The following is a 25,085-nucleotide window of genomic DNA, read 5'->3' as shown; positions in this document are numbered from 1 at the left end:
CAATCTTCGGCATGTGTCTCTATGAAAGGGGCTGTGGGTAGTCGGAGCTCAATGTGGAAGGGGAAAGAAGGAATTAGTCAGGTTATGCCTTTGCTTCTTCTTTAGTCATGAGGAATGCTCCCTGCATGGAAGAATCAGAAGTAAAACAAGAATGAGTTACTACCATATGTGGTTTCCCTCTGCCCTTGGGATACATAGAAAATAATGTTTTGCTATGAACTAATGACTGGACCATTTTGGCCTTCAAGAGATGGTGGCAGCAGTAGATACAGTTGCTGTCTCATCAGTGTCTCTTTATCAGGCCACCACATCCATCCCCCATCTGCAGTGCATGCCAGCTGCTAATGACACAGCTGTTTCCTTCTCCAGAGACTTCCTTCTCCAGAGCCACCTCATCCTGAAAAGCCGGGGAGATTATGTCCTCCCCTAAGGGGAGCCCACAGCCACAGTCAGAGTGATGACTGACATGGGGACCGAAAGGTCAAAGGGCTTCCCTCCAGTTGGGACAATTTCTGCATGTGAGCTCCCCATGGGATCAGGCTGAGCTAGACTGCAGCTGAAGCTACATGTTTGCCCAGCTTCTTCCCTGCCCCATTCTAACTCTCTCAGTCCCTTACAGGTTTTGCCTAGGAGCAGTCCCCCAGTCAATCCTTGTTTCAAGCTCCATTTCTGAGGAACCCAACCTAAGGCATTGCCTCTGGGACTGTCAAAGGAGGTGATTTCTGCAGAAGGGAGTAATGGAGCTGGCTTTCTGCTTCTTGACCCCTTGCTAATCTCAACACTCTACTATGTTTCTGTCGGGCAAGCTCTGTGGGCGTTTGAGAAGACTCCAGGGACTCCATCAGTTTGATAACCAGGCCTCAGGCCCAGAGGAAATTCAGCATACATCTGCCCACTGCCAGGCTCAACCCACACTACTGCAAGCCTTTGGAGGAGCAGGTGAGCTCATTAAATCCATCTGTGCCACCTTCCAGCACAGCAGGTATTTTTAACTACATGGCACCTACTGTATCCCTGGGCACCTTGAGTGAGGGTCTATGACTCACCTGCAAGATTGGCAAGATGTGCCAAAGGGCATCCTTGTTATATTTAGCTAGGACTGTTTTCAAAAGATTTAGGGTTGGGATTAAAAAAAAAAAGTTTCCTGGTTCCAGCTTGTGCTGAGCAACACAATGAGCCTGAAGCCCAGGGCTAGAGTGGCCTGGCTGAGGCTATTCCTGTTCTCCACTGGCTCCACCAAGGACACCAGGGCAAGTGAAAGGGGAGAGGCTGAGTAGCTCAGTGGTACTTCCTAAGGGGTCATGGAGAGTCCTCAAAGGGCAGAGAATGCCCCCAGCATGATCACAGGATGCTGGGGGCTCTAGGAGCACAGACAAGGCTGCTGACCATCATTCAGGTTCTAGCTTTGACTTTTACCAACGTTTTCTTGAGCCAGTTACTCTCCCTGTTTCCACCTGCTTTTCCTTTTCTGTTAAATAAAAATAATACCCAGCTCACAAGGTCTCTGGGGAGTGCCATGTAATTAGTGTGTGAAAAGGCTTTGTAAACTGTGAAGTGCTGGTCAGGCAGCCATTATTAGGGGGAGACTGAAAGAGAGCCCTCAGAGTCTCCAGTATTTGCCCTCCCACCTAGGTGGGGCTGGAGGACCTAAGCCAGGCAGACACCTGCAGTGCCCTGGGAGAGGAACTACCTCATGGGAAGCAGCTTTTCATTCATGACTTCAGTCACCATGTCACTTTGTTTTCACAACTTTTCTGTGGAAAGGTTTTTGTTTAGGGGTGTTTAATTGAGGCCGCCTGTTTTCGTGTGGGCAGCTACATATCCAGACAGGATGGGTTGAAGGTGGCCTATGTTTTGATCAGGAAAGAGATGAATTCTGGGCCTGCTCTGCTGTCAAATATCCTCCTCTGTGACCACTAAGGACTCACAGATACACTGTGTTCCAGCAAAGCCCAGACGCCAGTCGGTGTCTGCAGCGCAGGAGGCTGACTGGGGAGCTGCTCCAGTGCACTTTGGTTCACACTGCTCTTCCCAAAGACAGCTATTTAAGGAGAAATTTTTTGCCTCTCTGCATATAGTCAGCAAAAGGAAATGTATTTGCATTTCTTATAAGTCCTGTGAACCAGGAAGATAGGCTCAAGCAATTCTTTCTTTTGGTGAGTTCTCAAAGAAAAGACCTTTTTTCAATTAGCAAGCAAATGTTCAGCCTCTTCTGGGTGTCCAGCCTCATGCTCGGATGTGAGCAGGGTTTAAATAGATGGCAGTACCCTGGTTCTTGATTTACAAACCACTAGAGCAGTCAGTACTGGACTTGGAGCTAAAAGACCCTGGCCAAGTTACTTAACCTATCTGGGACTTGCTTTCCTCGTCTTTAAAATGGGAACTGAAAAGATTGTTATGAGGATGAAATACGCTAAGGGGCACTAAGTTTTCATAGAGTTGTTTTTTTTTTTTTTTTTTTGAGACGGAGTCTCACTCTGTCGCCCAGGCTGGAGTGCAGTGGCGCGATCTCGGCTCACTGCAAGCTCCGCCTCTCGGGTTCACGCCATTCTCCTGCCTCAGTCCCCCAAGTAGCTGGGACTGCTGGCGCCCGCCACCTCACCCGGCTAGTTTTTTTGTATTTTTTTTAGTAGAGACGAGGTTTCACTGTGTTAGCCAGGATGGTCTCGATCTCCTGACCTCATGATCCATCTGCCTCGGCCTCCCAAAGTGCTGGGATTACAGGCTTGAGCCACCGCGCCCGGCCTACCATAGAGTTTTAAAGCACTCACTTCTACAACTGACAAACTGGACTACATGTTCCTTTATATCCAGGGCCCCAAGATGGCGTGTGGGACGGAGTTGTTGTTCAGGAAAATTTGTTTCATGAGTCAGTGAATGAATGAATAAGTGAATAAAATATAGATAAAGAAACCGAGATTCAGATTGGAGAGGTGACTGCCCAAGATTGTTCAGTAGTTGTTAAAAAGAGAGGACTCAAAGCAGATCTTTTAACTTCTCTTCATTTTAGAGAATTTTACCAGGATCTTTATTGTCACAAGATTAAGATTAAGCATTACTAATAAAGAATAAACTACAAGCACCCACAAAGCAGGGTATCTTATCTTCTTCGGTACTGTGTGCTAGTTTATTCAATAAATACTGAGGGGCATACTAGTTACTATGGGAGGTGTGACTACTTAAAAGGAGGAAGCATTCCTCATATATCACAGATTTGCAAATTGGTTTGTGGTAGCAAATGATTACCCCCGCCCTAAAAGCATAAAAGATAGAATCGTAGTAACAGAGTGAGGAATGAATGAAACCAAAAACCTAGAATGCAGTGAGTTGCTTTTGAGAAATGAAACACAAACCTTAATTTCTTGGCAGCCAAAGAAAAGAAGGAAACAGATTACATTAGTGCCCACTTGACTAATATAAGGAAGGACTGCAGAATATCAGTAGGCAAATTCTCTTATCCCTGAGAGGAATCTGTACTGTGTGCTGGTTTATTTGGAGAAGAGTTTGTCCAAAGGTATCTGTATAAGGACATTGAATAACTGGGTAGACAGTGTCTTGTATGGTAGTGCCAAGATGTTTCTTCCATGATCCTTTAACATTTCAATTCTCAAGAAAAGCCAAAGAGGCGTTGGGTTCAAGTTGAAGGCCAAGACATGGTCCCCTCCTCAGCTCCTTTACCTCAACATTTTTTTTCTTTTCTTTATTTATTTATTTATTCTGAGATGGAGTCTTGCTCTATCACCCAGGCTGGAGTGCAGTGGTGCGATCTCAACTCACTGCAACCTCTGCCCCCAGGATTCTAGCAATTCTCCTACCTCAGCCTCCTGTGTAGCTGAGATTACAGGCACCCGTCACCACACCTGGCTAATTTTTTTGTATTTGTAGTAGAGATGGGGTTTGGCCATGTTAGCCAGACTGGTCTCAAACCCTTGACCTCAGCAGATCCACCCGCCTCAGCCTCCCAAAGTGTTGGGATTACAGGTGTGAGCCACCACACTGGGCTCCCTCAACATTTCATGGAAAAGTCAGAAGACATGTGTGTGCCTGTGGAGTTGGTTTGTGTTTAAGGAATAAGACTATAAAGGTGCTGGGAAGCAAGAATGGTAGCCTGTATCGGGCAGAATGTTCCAGAGAATTCTGGAAGATAGAAAACACATGAGTCGCAGTTGAGTTGGCAAAGTAAAATAGGCCCGCAGAAGCTTTCTCTCTCAACTCCTAAGGAAATGTCAAAAATAGTAAAAAATAATAATAATAAATGAGAAAAATGTACCAGTAAGAGTCAGACAAGGGCATAATCTAGTGACGTAAGAATTAAGAAGTGATGACAGAGGAAAAAATAACTCAGAAGATGATGGAGTGCAGTGTACATACCTCTTACATGTGGCTCTGGTGAGTCAGCAGAATGATGACAATTCTACTCATAGCCCACCCCACCTTTCTGGAGAGAAGTGATATTTTCTTTTCCCCTTTCTATTTGGGGTTGGGAGTGGGGGACAGAGTAAGAGTGATGGGAGCAGCCACTGAGAAGATAAGGTAAAACTGGGGAGATAATTTCTCAGGACAAAAACAAGGGCTTCAGGACTCCACAGTGAATTAGAAGAGCAATCATTCCTGCTCCAGGCTCTCAGGTTACAGAGAAGTAGATAGAACAAAAAATACTTATAGGGAAATTCTTCATGGAATATAGACTGTGGTTATAGCTGTCCACATTCAACATGACCAAGTTAACAGGAACAGCATGGTAACAATGAAAACATTTTACAATAAACAAAAAGAAAGACAAGAACAAAACATGCAAAGGATAGTTGAAGATCATATTCTAAAATAAAACACAAACTCAAAAAACAGAAAAGATTCCTCATGAGTGCTATTTCTAATGGGACCACGAATTCAATAAAAGAAGAACTGAGGCTGGCTACGGTGGCTCACGCTTGTAATCCCAGCACTTCGGGAGGCTGAGGCGGGCGGATCACGAGGTCAGGAGTTCGAGGCCAGCCTGACCAACAATGGTGAAACCCCGTCTCTACTAAAAATACAAAAATTAGCTGAGCATGGTGGTGTGCACCTGTAATCCCAGCTACTTAGGAGGCTGAGGCAGGAGAATCGCTCAAACCGGGTTGGTGAACGTCACAGTGAGCCAAGATCGCACCACTGCACTCCAGCCTGGGTGACAGAGTGGGACTCTGTCTCAAAAATAAATAAATTTTTAAAACAGTGCCTAATGGCAAAAAAATGTTTAAAAAAAAAAAAGAAGAAATGAAAGGTGAGTTGATAAGTTAATAGACTGAAATTCAAATAGATCTTTCAGAACTAAGAAAACAAATTGAGGACCAAAACAATACCACTAAAGAATTAATAAAAATATTACAAACAGTAAGAAACAGGAAATAGAAGGCTCAAAATCAATTTGCGATCATAAAGGAAAAACTTATAACAATCATGATATGCAAAGAAAAACTACAAAAATATTAATGCAATTAGAGAGAAGATAATAAATATGTACAGAGATAAGCCAGTGCAAAGAAAATTGGAATGCCTGAAGAAGTCAACAATTTGAACATCCTAAAACCTTCTAGAAGAAAAATATTCCAATGTGCTAAACACACAGGTGCATATACAGTTGGCTCTCCATATTCATGGGTTCCACATCATTGGATTCAACCAACTGCAGATTGAAAATATTTGGGAAAAAAATACCCCAATACAACAAGAATAATACAAATTCAAGAAAACAATACAGTATAACAACTATTTATATAGCATTCACATTGTATTAGGTATTATGAATAATCTAGAGATGACTTAAAGTATATGAGACTCCTCTGTAAAATAGGTATATATTTTTAAAAGTATATGGGAGGATGTGTGTAGGTTATGTGCAAATACTACACCATTTTATAGAAGGGACTTGAGCATCCTCGAATTTTGGTTTCTGCAATGAGTCCTGGTCAATCCCCCATGGATACCAAGGAACAACTGTGTGCATTAGTTATACATATACCTATGTGCATGTGTATATATACATATATAACCAATCCCCTGAGGATATGGAGGAGATAGATAGATAGATAGATAGATAGATAGATAGATAGATAGAGACATAGGTGGCCGGGCGCGGTGGCTCACGCCTGTAATCACAGCATTTTGCGAGGCCGAGGCAGGCGGATCACGAGGTCAGGAGATCGAGACCATCCTGTCTAACACAGTGAAACCCCGTGCCTACTAAAAATACAAAAAAATTAGCCGGGCATGGTGGCCGGCGCCTGTAGTCCCAGCTACTCAGGAGGCTGAGGCAGGAGAATGGCATGAACCCAGGAGGTGGAGCTTGCAGTGAGCCAAGATCGCACCACTGCACTCTAGCCTGGGTAACAGAGCAAGGCTCCATCTAAAAAAAAAAAAAAAAAAAAAAAAAAAAAAAAAAAAAAAAAAAAGATATAGGTATTCGCAAAATCTCCATAGCAATGAAATGGTCTGCAACAAAGCAAAGTAAGAGAATCACCTGTGATTCAGAAAAGCAGGAGGAACCTGAGCCTTTGAAGGTAAATAAAGACCAAGCCAAAGGGCACTTCACACCTTGAGGTCATCTTTAGGGAAAAGTAGCCTAGGATTTCCTCATAGGGAAGCAGACAGTAAGGGGAAGAGGTAGGAATGAACAGTAGACCAAGCCTTAGACCTAAGCAGTAATAGATCCAAAGCCACAAAATTTTGCACAAACCCAAGACTCAGAGGGGGTTACACTTTGAGGAAAAGGGTGAAGTTAAAGGTATCCTACCTAGCAGAGGCTGACTTCAAGAAACATTGACTCAGAATCAGTTCTGGCAGAGGAGGAAAAATGAAAACTTCTGAGATTTGAAGGCAAGTGGCCAACCCTCCTGTAGCTGTGACGTCTGAATGTACACTGAAATATACCAGAATATCCCAAAATAAGAATTTAGAAGGACCCAGGTCCACAGTGCCCAAAGCTCCTGACAGAGGCAATCATGTACCCACAACACAGCCCTCATAAAATTCCCACTGGAAAAGTCCCATCATAAATGAACTCATAATATAAAATCAGAAAATGCCCAAGGAAGCAAGCCATCATGAATAAGTGCCAAAAGAAAAAAAATAGAATTATTAAATATAAACTATGATTTTAATGTGATTAAGTAAATAACAGAGATAATTTGAAACTAAGTAAGAAGCAGGAGCTTATAAAAATAAGCAGACATTTTTAAAAGAACCAAACAAAACTTCTGGAAATAAAGAATGTAATAGAAATTAAAATCTCTGTAGAAGAGTTGAAAAGCAAAATAGACACAACTGCAGAGAGAATCTGTAATTTCAAACATAGATCCAAAGAAAATACACAGAATGCAGCCAGAGACAGAAAGATATGGAAAAGTCTGGTTAAGAACATTGAAGGATGGAGTGAAAAGGTCCAATATAGATCTAATCAGGGCTCCAAAAGCAGATAATAGAGAGTGCGATAAGAGGTAATTTTCAAAGATATAATAGCTGAGGGTTTTGGAGAATTGAGTAAAGACATAAATCCCCATATTTAGAAAGTTTTTGAAACTCCCAAACAGGGTAAGTCATAAGGTGGACATACTCAGACACATTGTAGTGAAACTACAGAATGTCAAAGACAAAGAGAAGATCTTAAAAGAAACCTGAGGGGGAAAAAAAGACAGATTACTCACAAAGGAGCAAGGATAGATCAAATTTGACTTCTCAACATCAAACATGGAAGCCGGAAGAGAGTGAAATGATGTCTTCAAAGTGGTGATAGAAATAATTGTGAACTAGATTTATAAGCCCAGCAAAACCATTTCTCTAGAATGAGTAAAATAGAGACATCTTCAGTAACGTCAACAGTAAGAGAGTTTGCCACTGACAAATCCTCACTAAAGAGACATCTAAGAGATGTACTGCAGAAAGAAAGAAAATATCCTAGAATAAAATAAAATAGCCTAGTGATTTTTCCCACTCCACCAGACCCTCCCTGAAACATTACTTCCTTCCTTCTGCTTTGGAGCAGATTGCCCTTCACTTCCTTGCCCACCTGGAAAATACCTACTCTTCTCCTAGGAATCACTTTTTCTGTGAATCCCTCTCTGAATCCCCACCTAGAACTGATGGCTCTTTCCCTTGAACCTCCACTGAACTTTTGGGATTTTTTGTTTGTTTGTTTTTTGAAACAGGGCCCCACTCTGTCGCCCAGGTTGGAGTGCAATGGCGTGACCTCAGCCCACTGCAGCCTACACCTCCTGGGCTCAGGTGATCCTCCCACCTCAGCCTCCCAAGTAGCTGGGACTATGGGCATACACCACCACGCCCGATTATAATTTTTGTATTATTTTGTGGAGACACGATTTTGCTGTGTTGCCCAGGCTGGGTCTTGAACTCCTGAGCTTGAGCAATCTGCCCACCTCACCCTCCCAATCCACTGAACTTTCTATGAACTTTTAGAATACTTCCCTTCACTTATTTATCTATCTTTTTCCCTTCCTACACTGTGATCTCCTTGAGGGAAAACTTTAGGATGAATCTCTATATCCTCGGCTTAGACTATCACTGTTAGCAACGATTATTTCTTGGCAATGGGAATTTTACATCAACAAGCTCATTATTCTCTAGAGAAAGAAAAAAATTAAGTAGGATTCTAAGGCTGATGAAGGATGGAAAAAAAGCAGATGACTGCAGCGGGTAACAAAAAGAGGAGTGGAAAATTGGGAACTCTTAGATGTAGTGATACCCAGGGAATGAAACTGGGCATGGGAGGGGAGTGATGGCAGATGAGTTTTCATTTTAGGCCTTTCTAGTGGTTCAACTTTGTCTCAATCAAGTGTGTATGTTTCTTTAATAACCACAACAATAAAAACTTAGCAAATTGTGTAAAACCAAAAATAGAGGACATCCTCGTGAAGCGGGACCTGTTAAGTAAATTGTAATTTACCCAGGCCGTGGACACTGTGCAGCATTGAGAAAGGGAAGGTAGTCTCCGTGGATACTGTGCAGCAGTGAGAATGGGAAGGTAGTCTGTACAGAAATGGAAAGAGATCCATGATGTTATGTAAGTGAAGACATTTTAAAAACTAAGTTGATGACCAGTATGGATGTTATGATGCCAATTGTGGTTTTTTAAATCTCTATGAATATGTATATCATCCGACTCAGATCATTTTTTCTTACAAGTGGCAGAGACTCAGCTTTTAAGCAAGAAAAGGAAATGAATTGGTTCCTACAATTACAAAGTCTGGGGGAAGATCTGGAGCTTTAGCTGTAACTCAATCTAGGGGCTCAAAGAGCTCTAGGCTCGGGAAGACAGCACCTTGCCCCCAGAGTACCCCAACAGTTCTGGGATGGAGAGGATGGCCCAGCTTGCATATGGGCTGGGGGAGGGGAATGCTCTTAGGACCAGGCCTGGGCCGTATCCCAACCCTTGTCCCAGGAGGTGGGGTCAGTCTCCCTCAGTTGAGTCTCATAGGCTAAACAAAAAATATAAGCTAGATGGGGAGTGGTCCCCAAAGAAATTGGGTTATTGTTTTCAGGGGACGGTAGAATGGATTTTGGATGGATTAACTCAATTGATGTCTACCACATACACATATGTTACATGATCCTACATGACTGGTAAAAGCTCTGGAAGGAGACACTTAAGCTTGGGTTAGTGGAGAGGAGCAAGTCCCCTTTTTGAGAGGCTTACACAAACCCAGGGGATGACACATTACTGTACCCCTGCCACTGTTTCTTTCCAGGATCAGTTGTCACAAAACTATCTTGTTCAAAAATTTTGGGCTGTAAGTGGCAAAAACCCTCTCAGATGGGCTTAAGCAGAAGGTAGGGGAAAGTTGCTAAAAGAATCCAAGGGTCCCACAGAATGCTCACACTGTAGAAGAGAACCAGGCACCATTCTCCCCAGCTGCTGGCAGGAAAGACAGAGGCTGTGAAGGACTGCCACTCTTTCCTCTTTTTATTTTTTTAAGTTGACTTTATTGAGGTATAATTTACATAAAATCACATGCACTTTTTTTTTTTCTTTTGAGTTGAAGTCTTGCTCTGTCAACCAGATTGGAGTGCAATGGCATAATCTCAGCTCACTGCAATCTTCACCTCCAGGATTCAAGCCATTCTCCTGCCTCAGCCTCCTGAGTAGCTGGGATTACAGGCATGCGCCACCACACCTGGCTAATTTTTGTAATTTTAGTAGAGACGGGGTTTCACCATGCTGGTCAGGCTGGTCTTGAACTCCTGACCTCAAGCAATCCACCCACCTCAGCCTCCCAAAGTGCTGGGATTACAGGTGTGAGCCACCATGCCTGGTCCAAATGCACATATTTTAAGTGTATAGAAAGGTGACTTTTGACAAATGCCTACACCTATATAATCACTACACCCCCTCAGAGTTCCCTCAGGCCCCTTGCTGTCCAACTCCCCTCACTCCCTGCCCCAGGAAGCCATTGTTCTGATTTCTACCACCTTAGATTTGTTTTGTCTTTCCTAGATAATTGTAAAAATGAAACCACACAGCATGTCCTCTTTTGCATCTCTCAGATGCTCTTTTTGGATATCACAGGGCCCCTGGGCTCTGCGTCTCTCTGCAGGTTTTTGCTGTTCTCTATTTGCCCACTTCCTGTCTGTATATGCCCATGCATGGGGCCAAAGGGGGCCGCCCCTAAATCCCTTTGTCTTTGTCATGTGACCAAGAGTGACCTACCTCATTTCTCAATGACAATCTAAATTTCTGAAAGATAAGATTTAAGGGTCCAGCTCAGGCAGTGTCAGACTGTGTGCCCACCAGCTCTGGCCAGAGGAGTGGGGTCAGAGCAGCCACATGAGACCATAGGGCCTATCCTGTGAGTGCAAAGGTGGCTTCAGGTCTTGGAGAATGAAGAAGATGAGCAGATACCCCTGAAAGAATGGAAATTGCTCACTGTGTCTGGCGGACAGGCGCCCTTTACTGCTAACTAGAAAGGTGGTTTAGAAGCTATAATCAGCAAGCATGCTGATGGAAAAGTTGAGGCTTTGCTGAAAATAAAAAGTCTTCTTGGGCAGCTCTAGGGCCCTTTAATTTGGGCAGGAGAACAAGAAAACCACTAGTTACTGGTAAGTATTTGGCATAGGCTGACTCATTACTCCTCATGTGAGGCATGTGAAGTGGGCACTAGTACCCCATTTCATATATGGTAAAAGAGGGGCTCAGAACAAGCCACTTCACTACTCACAGTGCTGTCTTTTCCAGCGAGCAGGCCACAGGAGTGCCCATGAGCAATCCTCAGACTTTCCTTAAAAAAAAAGAAAAAGAAAAGAAAAAAAAGCAGGCCTGAATCAGCTTTAATAATTAAATGATACTTGATAGCATTGCAGAGTTCTGCCCCTAAGACAGGGCAGAGGGGCCCCTGGAAGATGCTGAAGGTAGGACATTCCCATCACCCACCTCTTCAGTGGAAGCCTCTGATTGTTGGGTTGACCTTGAGCTGTGCAGTGACCCACCAGAATCACTAGAGTGAATCAGCCACTTTTAGAATGCATCTCAATGGCAAACCAGCTGACCTCTGGAATACAGTCCTTTTAAACCCTCCAGGTGCTGCGGAGGGCCTGCTGGAGGCGGCAAGGTAGGGTCTGGCCTCACCGGCATGGATGCTGTGGTTGGCAGCAATAGGCCAGCACAGCAGCCTTTCCCCTGAGGCCCCCTCCTGAGGCCCCCTCTGGGGCTCCCTCCTGCCCTACCCTTGTATGTTAAGCTATGCCTAGGACAACTTAGTAGAAGGGGATATACAAAACAGTTTAGTGGTGGTACTAGAGGAATGGGATTTTGAGTTATTTAAAAACTTTTCTGTAATAGGGTTATTATTTTTACAGCTAACTTGAATTTCCCCAGCCCTTACCAAACTAGAGGAACAGATTGAGGGTCACACTAGCCGTAATGAGTTGCATTGGTTTGGACACCTAACAGATCGATGGATTGATAAGCGGCTGATTAGACAGCAATATTGTAATGTATTTGAAGCCTCATTGAAGCTCAGAGGCACAGAACACTGAAATCAATTAATAATGTCTGCCGGGGCAGTAACAGTATATGAATTTTGTATTTGTCATTCCAGACTTAGAGACTCCAGTTTGCCTAGGCCTAATGTTGTTATTATTATTATTATTGTTGTTATTATTATTATTTCAGACGGAGTCTTGCTTGTTGCCCAGGCTGGAGTGCAGTGGCACGATCTCGGCTCACTGCAAGCTCCGCCTCCTGGATTCACGCCATTCTCCTGCCCCAGCCACCTGAGTAGCTGGGACTACAGGCGCCCACCACTATGCCCGGCTAATTTTTTGTATTTTTAGTAGAGACGGGGTTTCACTGTATTAGCCAGGATGGTCTCGATTTCCTGACCTCGTGATCCGCCCTCCTCAGCCTCCCAATATGCCTATTATTTTTTAAAATTGAGGTATAATTAGCACACAACAAAGTGCAATGATAGGAGTTCAGCTTGATGGATTTTGACAAATGTCTACACTCCTGGAACTACCACCCAAAACAAGATATAGAACGTTTTCATCAGGCGGCAAAGTTCCCTTATATCCCTCTTAGTTACTGGGCCCCAGCCACATTCTGATTCCTATCACCATAAGTTTTGACTGTTCTTGGATTGCATAGAAATGAATGTGGACTCTTGTATCTGGCTTCTTTCATTCAGCACAATGCCTGTGAGATTCATTCATCCGATTGCTTATATTGTTAGTTCTCTCTTGTAAGTTGCTGAGTGCATTTCACTATATGGAAAATGTATTTATCCTTTCTCCTGTTGAGAGACTTTTGGGTTGTTTTCAGTTTGGGGCTATTATGAATAAAGTTGCCTATGAACATTGAGACACAAATCATCTTGTGGGCATGTGCTTTCACTTCTCTTGAGTGAATATCTAAGAATGAAATGACTGGATTGTAAGGCAGATGTATGTACGTTTAGTTTTATAAGAAACCTTTGGGAAACAGTTTCCCAAAATGATTTTACTGTTTTGCATTCCCACCAGCAGTTGCCCCACATGTTCCCCACGTGGGTGTCACTGTGATTGCAGCCATGCTGGTGGCATGAATGGTATTTCATGACAGCTTTAATTTCCATTTCCCTGGTGACTAAAAATGTTGAGGCCTGTTTCATATGTTTAGTGGCTACTTGTATAGCTTCTTTTGTTAAGTGTTTCTACGTGTTATTGATTATTAAAATAGTTTTATCCTTAAAAGGGAGTGTATGGGAAGCTCCTCTGTGGAGTGGGATCTGGCTTCCATATTAAATTTAGTTCATTGTCGTTTGGTTGCTGCTGAACTCATAGACTCCCATACCTGACTGCCTGGATCTCTCGCCTCTGGTAACCAGGTGCCTTCTTTTCCTGTGCCTCTGGCCCTTTGAGCTCCCTGCTGCGGGAGCTCTCCCTCACGCTGCCATGAGACGCCACTGTCTTGAATTCTGCTTCCATCCTGCCACAAGCTCCTGGTGGCCCTGCCCTTCAGAGCGGCTGTGCCTGCCACTTGGTGACCACCTCACAGTCCCCACTCTGGCTGGTCCAGCCCTGCCTCACCTCCTGGCTCCCCTGTCAGAGCCAGGCTTTTGGAAGTGGCCGCTCTGGGAAGTCTGTGGGTTCAAAGGCATTGATTTGGCCCCCTTTAATAGCAGCTGCTAAAGCGACACGGTGAATGGTAGTCTGGTTGTTGGGCTTGGGTTTTTTCCCTAAGTACATTGCTGGTACTTTTTCCCTAATGAAAAATAAAAATATCAACTATTTGTCACGATTCGTGGCGGGGGAAGGAAAATGTCAACAACCTAAGCAGACAGAAGTGCCGTCTTCTCTTCTCACAAAAGCCTGTCGTCGCCAAGTTCACCGCCTCTTTCCCCAGCACTCTCCCCATGCATTACTTCTTAATTAAGATCACTATTTTAGTTGTGCAGGAGTCATAATCATGGGAATAGAGCTTGCATCTTTGGCTGTGTCTCACTGAGATGCGTTAATGGCACATTCTCCTGCTATGTGCTTCACAGGGAAATGAATAAAATCAATTAGTAATCAGGGCTTTTCCTGCCACGCATCCAGCAGCCTGGGATGTCCAGGCCAGAAAGACAGTGGACACAACTATCAGAGTACCAAGGACCAAAGCCATGAGGGGTGGGGGCGGAGGACAGTGCCGTAAATTTGCTTGGCAACCTGTTTCCAGGATGCACAAGGGTGTTGGGTGGTGGTGTGACCTGGGCTTAGGTTCAGCTATGCCATAAACTGACCATGATCAGACCAACTCTTACTCTCCTCCACCCTGTTTTCACCTTTGTAAAATGGGGACAATGATGCTTGCCTTGTCCATTCATGCATTCAACAAACATGTTGAGCCCTGTGCCAGGTGGTGGGGATGGCACTCAAACAGCACAGACACCATCTCTGGTTTCATGGAGCGGGCACTCTGGGTGGGGAGTCAGACATTAGAATCAGGAAGTTAGTAGCACGTGAGGAGTGTTTAGATGGGGAATATGAGGAGCTATGGGAACCTAGAGGAAGGGCACTGTGTCAGTCCATTTTGTGTCACTGTAAGGGAATACCTGAGGCTGGGTAGTTCATAAAGAAAAGAGGCTTCTTTGGCTCATGTTTCTGCAGGCTGCACAGGAAGCATGGCGCTGGCATCTGCTTGGCTTCTGATGAGGCCTCAAGGAGCTTCTGCTCATGGCAGAAGGTGAAGCGGGAGCAGCACATCCTCACATGGTAAGAGAGGGAGCAAGACAGAGTGGGAGGTGCCAAGCTCCTTTTGCAACAACCAGATCTCATGCGAACTCATTACTGTGGGAAGGGCACCGAGCCATTTGTGAGGGATCCATCCTCACGACTCAAACACCTGCATGGCCTTTTGGTGCTGCCAGGCCCCACCTCCAACACTGGGGATTACATTTCAACATGAGATTTGGAGGGAACAAACATCAAACCATATTAAGCCCTAAAGCCAGGCATGGAGGACTGGGGAGGACTTCCAGAGAAGGTGGCATCTGAGAATTAGTTAGGCAAAGAGATGTGAGAAGAGCATTCTAGACTGGGGAAAGCATGCATGGAGGGATGGCTTCAGTAAGAGAAATACAGAGTGTGTTAAGGAAAAGCTAAAGGACTTACAGGAGACTGGGCCTGGGAGACATAGTGGGTAGAGAGAAAGGACGACTAGAGAAAGCTAAGCAGAGGCCAGGTTTGGGGGCTGTTCTGAATATCTAGGGAGATATTGCATGTGGAAAATCCTTATAAATCATGGAATGCTGTGCAAATATAAGGAGTTATGACAGCCAGCCTCCCAGAAGGGGCTCCAGTGAGCCTCACCTCCCAGTAGTCCACCTTGTGTAGTCCCCTTCAATTCTGAACCAGGGCTAATCCCATGGAATTGCTAGAATTTGCGATGGGAGCAGAAGGGTGTGATTTTTGAGGCTAGGTCATAGAATCTACCTTGGTCTCACAGACCCCTCACTCTGGGAAAAGCTGAACTCCACGTGATGGGGTCATCCAAGCAATCCTGCAGAGTGGTGCATGTGAAAAGGAACTGAGGCCTCCCACCAATACCCAGTACCAGTTGGCTTCTATGATCACAGCCTTCAGATGTACTCAGCCCCAGCTGACTGCTTGACTGCAACCTCATGAGAGACACTGAGCCATAACCATCTGACCAAGCTGTTCTCCCAGTTCCTGATTCACAAAAGCCATAAGAGATTATCTTGAGGGAAAGGTGCTTATCCCCAGAGCTGTGTGCTGTGACAGGCCAGGCCACCCAGACATTCAATTTACTCATCCTTGACTCAAAAACAAGAAGGCACTGACTAGCATCTCTCAGACCCACACTGAAATTCCTCACTGGGAGAAAAGATGAATTCTGCAATCAACTGTGGCTGTGGGAGATGTACCTCACTCCCAACACAAACATGGCTGCCACCCCTGTGGATGTGAAGAGGAGGGAGTTGTCAGAAAGGCAGAGTTCCTAGGCTGTGCCAATAGCCCTGAAAGGTCTATTACAGAAGCCAAGAACATGGAAAAACTTGGAACTTCCCTCCAATTTTCCAGAGCCACAGGGCAACACATAAAAACCTCCTCTCTTAGTTAAAACTCCTCTGACTTACAATTAAGGAGACAATTTACCCAAAACATTCTAGCTGTTAAGACAGGATGCCTCACTTATTTTTGCTTTTTGACTCCTAGTTTAATGCCCCCAGTGAGCTAGCTCTGTAATGAAAAACTTCCGCAATCTTGTTCTGGGGGCTTTCTGGGTTCCTGAGGATGTTTTAACATGAATAGCATCAGCTTGTAGAAATGAACTTTGGTTCTAAGTCTAATAGGACTGCCCCTCACCGAGTTGCAGCAACCACGGTCACCGCTGTAGGAGAACCCAATCCCCACAGCCCTTCTGGCTCGAGATTCCTGATGCAATGCATCCCCTGCTTCTGCAGAGTTTCTCACACTTCCTCTCTGAAAAACTGCCACCCCTTTCCCTCCTCTCATTATCATCCCAAAGCATTTACCAAGTGCCTGCTGTATGTATGTAAGAGAAAAATAACAACAACAAAAACCTCACATTCTGCTTGCAGGAACTAAAAGGGAAAAAAACAAAACAAAACTCAGAGTTCTAAGGTCAATAACAAAAAGAGCCAAGGACAGTGTACAGAAGTAGAAGAGATAGGGCAACAAAAGGCCATGGAGTACCAAAGCTGGGATGGAAGCTTTCTAAGCCTTCTCATGATCTCAGAGGCAACATAGGATTCTATGTAAGTATCATCCCCAATAGCTGGTCCCTCATTCATACCCTCCCATGGCACGTGTTAATGCACATGGGTGCCTCCACTGCTGTGACAGTTCATGATCAATCTGCAGGGTATAAGGAGAACTTTGCCCCTCCAACCTAGCTGTCAGCATCTCACAAGGTGACTAGGGAGAGACGGTTGCTTCACTAGTATTTCCAAGAGCAGACATTGTAGGGGACAACCATGGAGGTATGTGGCAGACTATATTTTCCAAAAATTGCTGCAGCAATATTTTCAGGCCCATATGCTTTTCCAGAACCTTGCCACTCCCCCATCAAGTGTACAGTCTCTTTCTTTCCTCTCACCTTAAACTTGGGATGGGCTTTCAGTTGGTCTTGATGAAGAAAAGGGGCTGAAAGTGACACTCTCTAACCACTGAGGCTGGGTTAGAAAAGGCCTCCACCTGGCCTTCTCTCATGGGATGCTTGGTCCCGGCCAAGATATTATGAAGAAGCTCAGGCCGCAAAAGAGGCCACGTGTAGGTGTTCTGACCAATAGCTGTAGCTAAGGTCTCAGCCAATAGCATCAACCACCACTCTCATGAGTTAACAGGCTTTCAGATGTCAGCTTTCAGGGTCAGGTCACCCCCAACCTTTGAGTCTTCCAGCTGAGCCTCTAAGACAGTGTGGAGCTGAGGTTGCTTGTGCTCACTGTGTCCTATTCAAATTCCCGACCTAACGAATCCATGAGCCTAATAAGGAATGCTTGTTGTGTTCCATTATGTTCTGGGGTAATTTGTTACACAGCAATAGGAACAAGGTACATAAGTTATTTTATTGAAGTTCAGGTGGATTTAAATAGAGCAATGGAATAGCAATGTTTACTAAACTGTGCCATCATTCCTCCCCTGTGCCCTTGGCATTCACAGTGGTATCCCAAAGGGATGCCATTTTTTTTTCTTTTTTTTTGAGACAGAGTCATACTGTGTTGCCCAGGCTGGAGTGCAGTAGCACAGTCTTGGCTCACTGCAAGCTCTGCCTCCCTCATTCAAGCAATTCTCCTGCCTCAACCTCCTGAGTAGCTGGGATTACAGGCGCGCATCACCACGCCCAGCTAATTTTTGTATTTTTAGTACAGACAGGGTTTCATCATGTTGGTCAGGCTGGTCTCGAACTCCTGACCTCATGATCCACCTGCCTTGGCCTCCCAAAGTGCTAGGATTACAGGCGTGAGCCACCGCGCCCGGCCTCACCAAAGGGATATCATTGTTAAAGAAGCATAGTGCAGACAAGAATTTTAATCTTAATTCATGTTTCTTTCAAAACTTTAAAGGAGTCCAATTTAGGCCATAAAAATCCATTAAAGTTTCCTGTTCTCTATTCTCAAGCACCCTAAAGCTCCTAAATCTGTTTCACCCTTCTGCTCCAACACCACTCTCTCATCCATGCTGTCTTTCCCCACCATCTTGGTTCCTTGAACTGTTTTCTGCAAATGCATTTCTACATAACACACTCCTTTTAAAGTGCATGGTCCTGGTATGCTCAGCAGCTTTGGGCACTCCTGTTATGCCATCATGGCCTTACAATTGATAATCAGCCCATATATATTTTTTCTTTTGGCCTTTAAAGCTAGAGAAGGAAAAAAAAAGTGACCTAAGAAAAAACCGAAATCTAAATAGCCTTGTATCTATAAAAGGATTGAATTTATGAATTTTTAAAAAGTTACCACAAAGAAAACTCCAAGCTCACTGGTAAATTCTACCAAAATTTAAAGAGGGCCAGCATGGTGATTCATACCTGTAATCCCAGCACTTTGGAAGGCTGAGGCAGGAGGATCACTTGAGGCCAGGATTGTGAGACTAGCCTGGGCTGAACATAACAAGACCTCGTCTTCACAAAAAATGTGTTTTGATTTTGTCTTTTGTTTTTTTTTTTTGTTTGTTTTGTTTGTTTTATTATCTGGGTGTAGTGGTATGTGTCTGCAGTTCTAGATACTCAAAAAGTTGAGGCTGGAGGACTGCTTAAGCCCAGAAGGCTGAGGCTGCAGTGAGCCACGAACATGCCACTGCACTCCAATCTGGGTGACAGAGCAAGATCCTGTCTCAAAAAAAAAAAGTAGGGAAGCAGTAATATGAATCTTACATAGCTCTTTCAAAAAATAGAAGAGGAGAGATTTCATTTTATGAGGCTAGTATATCCCCAACATCAAAACCTGACAGAGACATTAAAAAAAAAAAAAAAAAAAAAAAAAAGGCCACTGATAGCCCTCATGAATCTAGACACAAAATCCTTTTAAAAAATTGGTATATCAGCTGGGTGCAGTGTCTCACGCCTGTAATCCCAGCACTTTGGGAGGCCAAGGTGGGTGGATCACCTGAGGTCAGAAGTTCGAGACCAGCCTGGCCAACATGGTGAAATCCCCTCTCTACTAGAAATACAAAAAATTAGCTGGGTGTGGTGGCAGGCGCCTGTAATCCCAGCTACTCCGGAGGCGGAGACCGGAGAATCACTTGAATCCAGGAGGTGGAGGTTGCAGTGAGCCAAGATTGCACCACTTCTCTCCAACCTGGGCAACAAGAGTAAAACTCCACCCCCCAAAAACTGTAAACTTTCAGGGATCATTCTATAGTTTGTTACTAGGGAAATTTCTCTAGATGTGTAGAACACTGGAAACCATGAGGAGGAGGCGCAGCACTCTCTCCTGAGCGTTAAGCCGGCTCTTGGTGGTGGTTCACTGCAACTGTCATTTGTCACTGATGATCATTCTCTTCCTCTGGGAGAGGGAGAAGACACAGTTTGAGTGGTTCCCATTTTATTTAAAAAAAAGAAAAGTTTTTTTTTAAATTGGTAAATCAAATCTAACAATGTGTAAAACGATAACATATCATGGCCAAGTGCAAGATTTATTTCACATGAGAAAGGTAACCAATGTACTTATTAGTTATCTATTGCCATATAAAGAAATCATCTTCAAAATTTGGCATCCTAAAGCAATAAACATTTATTATCTCACTATTTCTGTGGGCAAAAAATCCAAGTGATATTTAACTGGGTTCTCTGGCACAGGGTCTGTCATGAGGCTGCCAAGTGTAAGCTGGGGTGGTGATCTCATCTGAAGACTTCACTGTGGGAGGGTCTGCTTCCAAGATCACTGCATCTTGCTGTTGGCAAGATCCAGTTCCTTGTGGCTGTTGGACTGAAGCCTTCAGTTCTTCTCTGGCTACTGGCCAAAGGCCTCCCTCAATTCCATTCCGTGTGGACCTCTCCACAGAAGCAGCTCACGACATAGCGGCTGACTCTCCTCAGAGCAAATGAGTAAAGGAAATCACACAAAATGGAAGCCACAGTCTTTTTATAACTTAAATCTCAAGAATGACATGCCACCAACCCAGCCACATTGTATTTGTCATAAATGGGTCAGTAAGTTCAGGTCATTCTCAAGGAGAGGGAGTTATACAGAGGCATGAATACCAGGAAGAGGGGATTACAGGAGACCATCTTGGGGGTGGCCAACTACATTGTAATGCATCCCATTCACAGAGGAAAGGAGGAAACACGATCATATCATGAATGAACAAAAAGTATTTGACAAATTCAACAGTCATTCATAATAAAAACTTCTGGTAAATTATGACTAGAAGGCAACTTTCTTAACCTTATAAAGAGCACCTATGAAACACTTACAGCTAACATCATACATAATGATGAAAGGATGAATGCTTTCCCCTAAGAGCAGGAACGAGGCAGGGGTGTCTGCTCTCACCACTTCTATGTGCCATTTCCCTAGAGGTCATAGCAAGCTCAATAAAGCAAGAAAAACAAAACCTGAAAATATTGGACAGAAAGAAGTAAAACCATCTGTATCTGTAGACAATATAATTGTGTATACAGAAAATCTTAAGGATTTTTAAAAAATGACTAAAACTAATAGCTGAATTTAGCAAAGTCACAGAATACAAAATTATATGCAAAAATCACTTTTATTCAAATATACTGTTACAGACAATTAGAAAATATTTTTAATATATACTATTTATAAAAGCATCAAAAACATTAAATATTTAGGAATAAATTTAATGAAAGATATGCAAGGACTCCCTCTGAAAAACTATAAGATATTCAGAACAAGGCTGGGCACGGTGGCTCATGCCTGTAATCCCAGCACTTTGGGAGGCCAAGGCAGGAGGATCACCAGAGGTCGAGAGTTTGAGACCAGCCTGACCAACATGGAGAAACCCCGTCTCTACTAAAAATACAAAATTAGCTGGGCATTGTGGTGCATGCCTATAATTCCCAGCTATTTGGGAGACTGAGGCAGGAGAATCTCTTGAACCTGGGAGGCAGAAGTTGCAGTGAGCCAAGATCGCACCATTCCACTCCAGCCTGGGCAACAAGAGTGAAACTCCGACTCAAAAAAAAAAAAAAAAATTTCAGAAAAAATTAAAGATTAATGGACTAAAGAAGAAAACTAATCACATGATCATTTCAATAAAGGCAGAAAGTCATTTAACCAATGTCAACAATTTTTTATGATTAAAAATCTAGTTTAGAAAACTGGAATAAAAAGGAATCCCTTTAAATATAGCTGCCAAAAACATACAATAAATGTTCATTTATGTCTGGATGAGAAACCATCCCACAATGTAGTGGCTTAAAACCCCAACAAGTTACATTCTTTATGATTCTGTGGGTCATGAATTTGGAGTGTTACAAGCTGGCCAGTTTTTCTGTTTCACATGGCGTTTGGCCGGGGGTCACTCACTCACCTGCACTTAGACCGTGGCTGGGCTGAGGGGAGGCCCCAGAGGCTTTGCTCGTAAGTCTGGCCCCTCAGGCTCCTGCACATGGCCTCTCCCTTCTCCATTCGGCCTCTCAGCATCCAATGGTGTAGCCCAAGCTTCTTTACAGCATGGTGCAACCTCCGGAAGGCTGGGCCTGGAACCGGTGTAGCATCCCTTCCACCACATTCTAGGGGTCAAAGCAAGTCACCGGCCAGTGCAGAGTCAAGTAGAGGGGAAAATAAGCCCCAGCTCTTGATGAAAGGAATGGCAGGCATGTCCGGGAGGGCGGGAATTGACGGCCATCTTTGAGAGCTCTCTACCACAATTACTGGGTGAAGAGATGAATGAGCTTCCTTCCAATTCCCACGCTGACTGAAGAAATGCGGAAATGAAACCACAGGTTCCTGCTTCCTTTTAGCCTGTCTTTCCTTTAAGCAGAGCATTACTGGCAACAAACTTTTTGTGTATTTCCTGATCTTATAAGCTCCGGTATGGTATTAGCGTAATAGAAAGTGGCTGACAATCTTTAGAATCTTCCTTTAGTGTCCTTTTGGGTCCTCCTGCCTCCTCCTAGCATCTTCTCACGTTCAATTTCTTATTTTCTTCTTTTCTCAAATTCAAGCCTAAGACTAGAACCTCTCATTTGTGGGTAAAAGAAGCTATTTCCACTCTGCCTAACTTATAGACCCCCAAAGAAATGAACCTCTAATAGTAAAAGGTCACAGGAGTGAGAGAATTGTTTTTGAGAACTGGGACCTTCCCACAGAGCCCTAAAGTTCAACCCCACTGATACCTCAAGTCCTCCATTTGGCAGGCAAGTCCTGGCCAAACCCAATTATTATTATTATTATTATTATTTGAGATGAAGTCTCGCTTTGACGCCCAGGCTAGAGTGCAATGGCACGATTTTGGTTCACTGCAACCTCCGCCTCCTGGGTTCAAGCGATTCTCCTGTCTCAGCCTCCTGAGTAGCTGGGATTACAGGCATGGGCTACCATGCCTGTCTAATTTTTTTGTATTTTTGTAGAGACAGGGTTTCACCATGTTGGCCAGGCTGGTCTCAAACTCCTGACCTCAAGTGATCCACCCGCCTTGGCCTCCCAAAGTGCTGGGATTACAGGCGTGAGCCACTGTGCCCAGCCTGCGAAACCCAATTATTATCTGGAAGCTGGTCCTTGGGCCTCCACAGGTATTTTGACTTTGACCTGACTCCCCTGGCCATCCTTTCACAGCTCTGCAGCTAAAATAGAATAGAGATTTTATGCTATCCAATAAGCCAAAAGCCCCTTTCTAACTGTAAGCCAAGATCACACAGTCTAAACAGTCTAACAAGACGGGTGTCCGGGAGAGTAGAAAGGCCCTCTCTTTTATACTGAAAGAAAACAGCCCACTCCAGGAAGCCAGGAGCACAAAGCCATTGCAGAAACGTAATACGGGAGTTTCCATCTCTGTGTAGACCTTTCCTTGTTTAAAATGCAATGTATAAAAAGGAAAAAGCTACCAATATTTCCTGGAATTCGGAGCTCGGACAATGCTTCCCTTCGTCTTTATTCTGGGCATTCTGGAGACAGAATTAGCTGGATCCTTAGTACTGGATAAAAGGAGAGAGCGCCGAGTGCCTCCAGATTGCTGCAGCACGTCAGCAGGTGCTAGAGAGTGGCAACGTGTTCCACTCTTTACAGATTTTATTGAAGAGAGCTTGTGTGTGTACCTTCAGGCCCAGGGCTTTACCAATGCCCTCATTCCTTCCTCTTTTAGAGGAGAGAAATAATACAGCATTTGAGAGCTGGAGGAGATGTTTGAGATGACACACCCTCTTTGACAAATGAATAAATAGAGGCCCAGAGAATTAGAGTGACTGCCCTGAGGTCACACAGCTAACTGGAAATAGGGAAACAACTACAGGGCAGGTCTCCAGTCTTGTAGTGGTAGATTTTGTGCATCATCTAAATAGAGGTGGTCACTTGCTAGCATAGTACTGTGTCCTTGGGTACGGGGAATTTGATTAAAAATGAGCTTAAGCATCAAGGTTGTAGAAGTATGCTGTCCAACGCAGTAGTAGCCACTGGCCAAATGTGGCTTCTGAGAACTCAAAATGTGGCTAGTGTGACCAAGGAAATGACTATTTAATTTTAATCTTAATTAGCTTAAATGTAAATGTAAAAAAACTACTACTTGGCCAGGCATGGTGGTTCATGCCTGTAATCCCAGCACTTTGGGAGGCCAACGCGGGCAGATCACGAAGTCAAGAGATCGAGACCATCCTGGCCAACATGGTGAAACCCCATCTCTACTAAAAAATACAAAAATTAGCTGGGTGTGGTGGTGCATGCCTATAGTCCCAGCTACTCAGGAGGCTGAAGCAGGAGAATTGCTTGAACCCAGGAGGTGGATTTCAAATATTTAGTATGAAAAAATGTAAAATATCTCATTAATAACTTGATCACATGTTCAAATAATATTATATATATATTCAATTAAATCAAATATATTAATGTCACCTGCTTTTTACTTTTTAAACGTGGCTGCTAAAGAATTAAAATTTCACATATGGCTTGCACTATATTTCTATGGGACAGTCTAGAGTCAGACTGTCCACATTTACATCCTGGCTCCACTATTTTACCAGTTCTGTGACCTTAGGTAAATTATTGGGTAGCTTTGAACAGAGATTATCTTCTCTGAAAAATAAAAGAGAGAAAAGAGGATTTTTCCTCCTTTCTTTTCTTGCTCTGGACCTCATCATGTGATGACATGATGCTTGGGGCAATGGCAGCCACCTTCAGGTGATGAGTAGAAACGTGGCCAATATACAAAGCATGGCAAGGAATACACAAGGAAGGAAAGGGCCAGGGTCCTTGATACAGGATGGGGCAGGTGAACTAGCCCTGAAAGTGCTAACCTCTGGACTTCTCATTAAGTGAAGAAACAAATTCCCTAATTATTTAAGCCACTGTTCTATAGATGAAAGCATCCTTATACAACAGCTGAGAAGTATCACCATGCAATACTACATCCTGGGATGAAATAAATGCATGAAGATGATACAGTGATGTACAAAGCAAAGATGGGCCAATTCTGCATGGGTTAGAACAATTGGAAACCGGAATATATGATGCTTAGGCTGAGAAAAGGTATGAGACAGGCATTTCAGCAAAGATGGCAGAGGTAGTGGGATCACAGAGATTTGAAATCTGGGAGACAGCCAGGACCTCGGCTTCTGTCTAAATGTGGGACTTGTGCTTGATTTCAGTGGGGACATGAAAGCTCTGTCTGTGCTATAGGCCAGGGATTATTATTGGCTTTGTTTAATTAACTGGCCACAGCAAGAATGAGATGCAAACTTTCTGTTCAATGATGGTATATCCTAGGATTAATTTCAGGAAAGTAAAACTGTCACTCTGGGACAGAGGAACGCAGAGAACTGAACAAGGTGTGGAGAAGTGAGGGTTTCAGTCTGTTCTCTACCGCTTACTGTCTGGGTGACGTAAGCAATTCACTTAACCCCTGAATCCCAGTATACTCTAAAGCATGTAGGATGCTTTGGGCCACAAGTAACAGAAAACTCCAAGCAACCCAGA

The 25,085-nt window shown here is 43.9% G+C and overlaps 1 long non-coding RNA gene and 1 pseudogene across 1 annotated transcript; both read left to right on the top strand.

Moving 5' to 3' along the window:
* The first annotated feature begins 394 nt into the window (after positions 1-394).
* Positions 395-18,725, top strand: LOC135969714 (uncharacterized). The gene is made up of 3 exons (XR_010585112.1): positions 395-939; positions 14,617-14,721; positions 15,455-18,725. It is a non-coding gene; the product is annotated as an uncharacterized lncRNA (long non-coding RNA).
* A 597-nt stretch (positions 18,726-19,322) lies between these two features.
* Positions 19,323-19,528, top strand: LOC123572137 (small nucleolar RNA U3; annotated as a pseudogene).
* Positions 19,529-25,085: the final 5,557 nt, after the last annotated feature.

Source organism: Macaca fascicularis, chromosome 2 (genome assembly GCF_037993035.2).
Source record: "Macaca fascicularis isolate 582-1 chromosome 2, T2T-MFA8v1.1".
NCBI lineage: Eukaryota > Metazoa > Chordata > Mammalia > Primates > Cercopithecidae > Macaca > Macaca fascicularis.
Note: the sequence above shows the minus strand (reverse complement) of the source record. Positions and strands in the feature narration are given on the sequence as shown.